Here is a 6,000-nt window from a genome sequence, read left to right on the forward strand (position 1 = left end):
AAACTCTCAACCACTGCGCCACCAGGGAAGCCCTAAAGATATTTTTAGATAAAAGTAAAGAAGAAAAATAATTGTCAGCATACTGTACTACCAAAGTGTTAAATAAAGATATAAAATTTACCAAAGTTGATAGAAGATAAAGCATAACCTCTGAATATTTCATTTAAACAAATTATGTACAAGACTTCTATTGCTAAGAACAATTAAAGAAGAGCTGAATAAATGGAGAGATATGTGCCATGTTCATGAATTGAAAGATATTATTGTTAAATTGTCAATTAGCCATCAATTAATCTGTAATTTAATTGCGATTATAAGTATAATACTAATAGAGGTTTTTTTAGAAATGAACAATATAAAATTCTGAAATTTACATGGAAAAGAAAAGACAGACTCTCCAAAGCAATCTTGAAAAATAAGAACTGAGTTGAATGACTTATACTACATGACATTAATATTTACTATAAAGGTATAGCAATCAAGACTGTGTGATTTACAAAGAGAATAACAGACAAAATAGAGAGTCCAGAAATTGAGAGCCACTTACATGGTCAGGCAAATTTCATCATAGACACTAAAGCAATCCTATGGGGCCTGGGGTGTCTTTTTCAACAACTCATGTTGGAATTACAAGATATTTATATGGAAAAGAAAAAATACTTTTATCCACTACTTTTCACCAGACACAAAAATTAAGATCAACCACAGACCTAAAACTACAAGTTATTGTTGTAATACCTTTTAGAGGAAAACATATGGAGAGTATTTTTATGTTTCAGGAATAGACATAGATTTCATAAAGAAAACAGTGGCAATTAAAACATTTTAAAAATGTAATAAATTAGGTTAGTTTTTAAAAACTTCATCAAAAATAAAAACTTCCACTCATGGACCTAGAGACTGTCATATTGAGTGAAGTAAGTCAGAGAAAGACAATATCATATGATATTCCCTATATATGGAATCTAAAAAAAAAAACAAAAAACAGAATATAAATGAACTTATCTACAAAACAGAAATAGAATTACAGATGTGGAAAATAAACTTATGGTTACCAGTGGGTAGGAGGGGAGGGAAAAATTGGAAGACTGGGATTGACATATACACACACTACTATATATGAAATATATAACCAATAAGGACCTACTGTATAGTACAGGGAACTCTACTCAATACGCTGTAATGGCCTATATGGGAAAAGAATCTAAAAAAGAGTGGATACATGTATGTGTATAACAGATTCACTTTGCTATACCCCTGAAACTAACACAACATTGTAAATCAACTATACTCCAATAAAAATTAAAGACAAAACAAACAAACAAAAACTTCTGTTCATCAAAAGACACTGTTAATAAAATGGAAAGGAAAACCTTTTATCAGGTTAAAAGAAATATTTGTGAAACATATCCTGGTTTCCAGGATATATAAAGAATTTCTAGAACTCAATACTGAAAAGATAACCCCATTAAAAGTTGTCAAAAGACAGTTCACAGAAGAAGATATAAAAATGGACGATATGCAGGAAAAAGTGCTCAACGTTATTAGCCATTGGGTAAATTCACATTAAATCACAATGAAATACTAGTACACATTGATTAGAAGGTCAATAATTAAAAGAATTCTCACACCAAGCTTTGTTGGGCCTGTGCAATAACCAGAACTCTCATATGCCATTGGTAGGAAGGTAAGATGCTACAGTCTTTTGGGAATATGAACCAGTACTTTCTTTTAAAACTAAATATACATGCACTCTATGACCAGCATTTTCAATACTAGAGGAAATCTATATCCCACAACAAGAATTGAAATGTTGCATGATATTCTATTATTTTTATTGTTCTATTTAACATTAGTAGTAAATAGTAGCATTATTCATAGTAGCCAAAAACTGGGAAGAATCCAGGTGTCATTCAAAAGGTAAATGGATAAAACAAATGAAGAATATTCATACAAAGGAATACTAGTGACCAATAAAAATTAATGAATTACTGAAGCACACAATAACATGGATGTCTTTCAAAACCATAATGTTGAATGAATAAAGCCTTACACAAAGAGTGAACATTGTAATATTCTATTTACAAGAAGTTCTTAGAAGAGGAAAATCTAAACCATGGTAGATAAAATCAGAACAGTGTTATCCTCAATGGAGAATAGACAGGAGTTGACTATGAAGTGATATCAAGAATTTTCTGCTGTGATCAAAATGCTCTGTATCATGAAAGGAGTTTGAAGTATATATATTTGTCAAAACTCAGCTAATGTGTAAGGAAGATTTTTGCATTTCACTGTATGTAAATTTTATATGTAAGGAAATATTTTATATGCAAGAAAAAAATTAAAAAATATTTAACTAGTCAGTGATATTCATGCTAAAGTGTTTAGGGAGAAGTATATGATAATTGCAATTCACTCTGAAGTACATCCAAAAAAAGATTATATTTTGCATGAATAGAGCCAGAGATAAATGGATAGGTAAATAATAAAATAAGAATAGTTAATATTAAGTTAGAATCTAGGTGATGAGTATGTGGGTATTTACTATAATAGCCTTTCAACTTTTTTATATATTTGAAAATTTTCTTAATCTAATTTTGGTGGAAAAAACCTACTTGGAACCCCCTGCTCAACTACTACAAACAGCCAGAAACAAAGACGGATTATGAACTTCTTGAAGGCAGGGACCATAGGTGTTCTCTTCACTAGATATCTGACATGTAGCTGGTACTCAAAGAACATAAAGAATATTTGTTGGATGAACAAATAAGTTCATTTTCCTCTACTATTAGGCTAATTCTCGATTAATGTGTTATACTTACTCTGTACTGTACAAATTTTAAAAAGTAATATAATACACTGGTCTCTAGGAGTCCCCGATGTAATGGATCATTTGATAAATGCCTAAAATATATAACAGGATTCAGAAAAAAAAATATTTCACAAAGTGAGTATTGGATAACTAAGCTTAACATTCTGGTCTTCATTTGAAGAATTTAGAACCTACACCAAATAGTTCAACAGAAATTAGACAACATGAGTTTGGAAGTAGTTAGTCACCTAAATAAAAGAAGAGCTAAAGGATCAAAGGAGAACCTGATATTACAAACTAAAGAAAGCCCTCTCTACTCTTAGGGATGATGGGATATTAGGAAGGAAGAAGGTAATAATATTACCTCCAGGATCCTAGGCCGCCCGCTTGTAATCTTAGAGGAAGGTCCACAAAGTAGGAGAGGGGAAACATCCAGGCAGCTTCCCATCAGGAGCTGGGACCTCAGAGAAAGGGGCTGCCCAAGGGAGATGGAACCATAAAGAAGATGCGGCTACTACTACACTGCATTTGAAGCCAGGAGCCAGGAGGAACAATACCAAAGCTCTGCCCTCCTCTTGTTTCTCATCCCTTGCCAGCGCTTCCTGCCAGTTTCTACGGCTTTGAAAGTGTAATCTGTAAGGGTTATTTCTTTATGGCACATAGAGGGGGCAGGGAAATGTTACGAATGGATTTGAGGGAAAACAAATGATGGGTTCACCTACTACAATACCTTTCATTATTTTACATCTGTATTAACAGTTGTTTAAATGTATAATAACATTGATAAAGACATTGCAAAAAAATGTAAATTGATTAGCACAATAACTAGCATATTGTGAGTTTAGGGGAAAATGATTATTCTTCTCTTTCCCTATTTCTGCCTTGGCCAGAAAGGGGGGAAGCTACATTCATCACTTTCTCACAGTATTATTTATTTGCTCATCCCCAATGTAGCAGAGGTCCTAATCTGACTAAGCTAAGTTTGACAGGCATTGAACAGCATGCTACATGTTCTATCCCAAACATCATCTTTTTTTTATTACTTATATCAAAGATACATAAAAAGCATCCTGGATTTCTTACTTCCCTGCCACAACAAACCTGGGTAGGGTTGTTTATATGTTAGACAGTCTTGCAATTCTCCCCCTTGCGGCTACCTGGGCCTCTTCAGACCCAGCTCTCCTGAGGCACACCTGAGTAAAGAAATTCAGAGGTGAAGGTTGGCTTATGATTGAGGAGATGCCTTTTCAGACCCTTACGTAAGCCCTTGTCTTATCCTTCACTACAACATGTAAAAGAGAGCCTTACATTTGGCATTTTAAGTTGCTTGCACAGTTTTTAAAAATCCTTGCTTGTTTCCCATTTGGCTGGAAATCCTGATGTGTATATTCCTTTAGCCAGAAACCTAGTGTGGAGAGAAAGGAGTGTTTGGCCTTGAATCCCAAACTGTAAGCACTAAATAGATAGTAGCTGTTTTTGTTGTTGGAAGAGCATGCTATAAGAGGTTTTGAATAGGGAGAGAAAAATGAAGATGATACATGTAATGCTTATCTTTTTCCAAATATCCATGTGATATGTTTACTTTAAATACGTAAAGGGGATATCTTCAACACTCTGATTAAACAAAATAGTTTCGGAATGATGATACCTGTTCATTTTTTAAGACTAAAACCTTTCGATATATCTTGGACTAGGAATGTTTATTTGCTCTGTGATGTTTCCTCTCAAAGAGAAAGAGTGGAGGTTATTTTGAGAAACAAAATTAATGGCAAAGGATACCATAGAAACTGCACATAGCAACAAGGAAAAATGGTGACTGAACAATGCTGAAAAATACGGAAAGATGAAAGCAAAGATCATGAACAAAGAATACTTACATGATGCAATTATCAGAGTGAGGTTATAAATATGAGAAACTAAAATGAAGTGATTAAAAGAAAAATTTAATTTAATTCAGAGTAAAAGGTATAGGTACAGGAAAAACTGCTATCTTCCATCCCCAGTACTGTTAAGATTTCTAGTTTCCCACAAGGTAGGGTGAATTTCTGATAAAATTGTTCAGAGATCTAAGCCATCGCTAAGTCACATTTTACTAGTAAGAAGCTGATCCACTCTCTTTATCTCGCCCCATGTGGCCAAGGGCTCCCAGAGGTTGACCTTGCCAAGCATTATTTTACTTTTCCATTTCTTCTCTGCACGCAGCATAGATAAATAAATTGAGCCAGGGATGATTACAACCAACCAAGTTGTTTTACTATCCTCTAAATATTAAAAAATACTTTAGGCAGACCCCAGCTCCCTAAAATTGTTTGGATCCTTTTGAATATAAACGTTTCAATACCCCAGTTCTTTCATTTCTGCTGCTTTATATTTATTCATGCATGCATAAATATTTTTCTGAGTTGGCTTTAAATCAATCTTTTTAATCCTCAAAATCTCTACATCTGATATGAGGGATTAACCAATAATGTATTTATGTCACATCAAAATTACCTTCAAATTGTGGAAAACTAATTTGAAATTAATTCTGTACCATAGCTAGCAGATCTACTCAAGGCACACAGCAAAACTCAAAATGAAATTAAATGTATATTTAAAAGATACTTTTCTAGATATGGGTTTTAAAAAGCTTAAACTTAGATAAAGCCTTATCTAAGTTGAATGTGTGAGAGACTGTCAAACTGAGTACTGTACTGAAACCAGTTTCTCTTCTTACACACAGAACTAGACTACATTTCCCAGCTTACCTTGCTGTTAGATGTGGTCATGTAACTAAATGCTAGACAATAAGTAGAATGTGGGTGAAATGAGGTGTGTCACTTAGAGTTCTGCCTGTAAAACCCTCCCACATATGATCCACTGAGATTGCTTCTCTTCTAAGATGGCTGGAATGAAGACCAACCCTATGGCAAACTTGGGAGACTTGTGCTGAAGATATTAGAGTCACAATATGGAATAAGCTAGAATTCTTATACATACCACGATTTGAAGAATTACCCACTTATTAGGAGCTATCATTCTGGACTTCACATATCATAGCAATAGATATACTTTATGTAACTTCCATGTTAGGCTATTGGATTTTGGAGGTTTATTTGTTATCACCGCATTACTTTAATATAATAAAAGTAAAATAAATGAAATATGTTTTAATAAATTCCCTGCAACATTACAGTTATCATGCATCT

This window comes from Lipotes vexillifer, unplaced genomic scaffold (assembly GCF_000442215.2).
Source record: "Lipotes vexillifer unplaced genomic scaffold, Lipotes_vexillifer_v1.1 scaffold49, whole genome shotgun sequence".
In the NCBI taxonomy this organism is placed as follows: domain Eukaryota; kingdom Metazoa; phylum Chordata; class Mammalia; order Artiodactyla; family Lipotidae; genus Lipotes; species Lipotes vexillifer.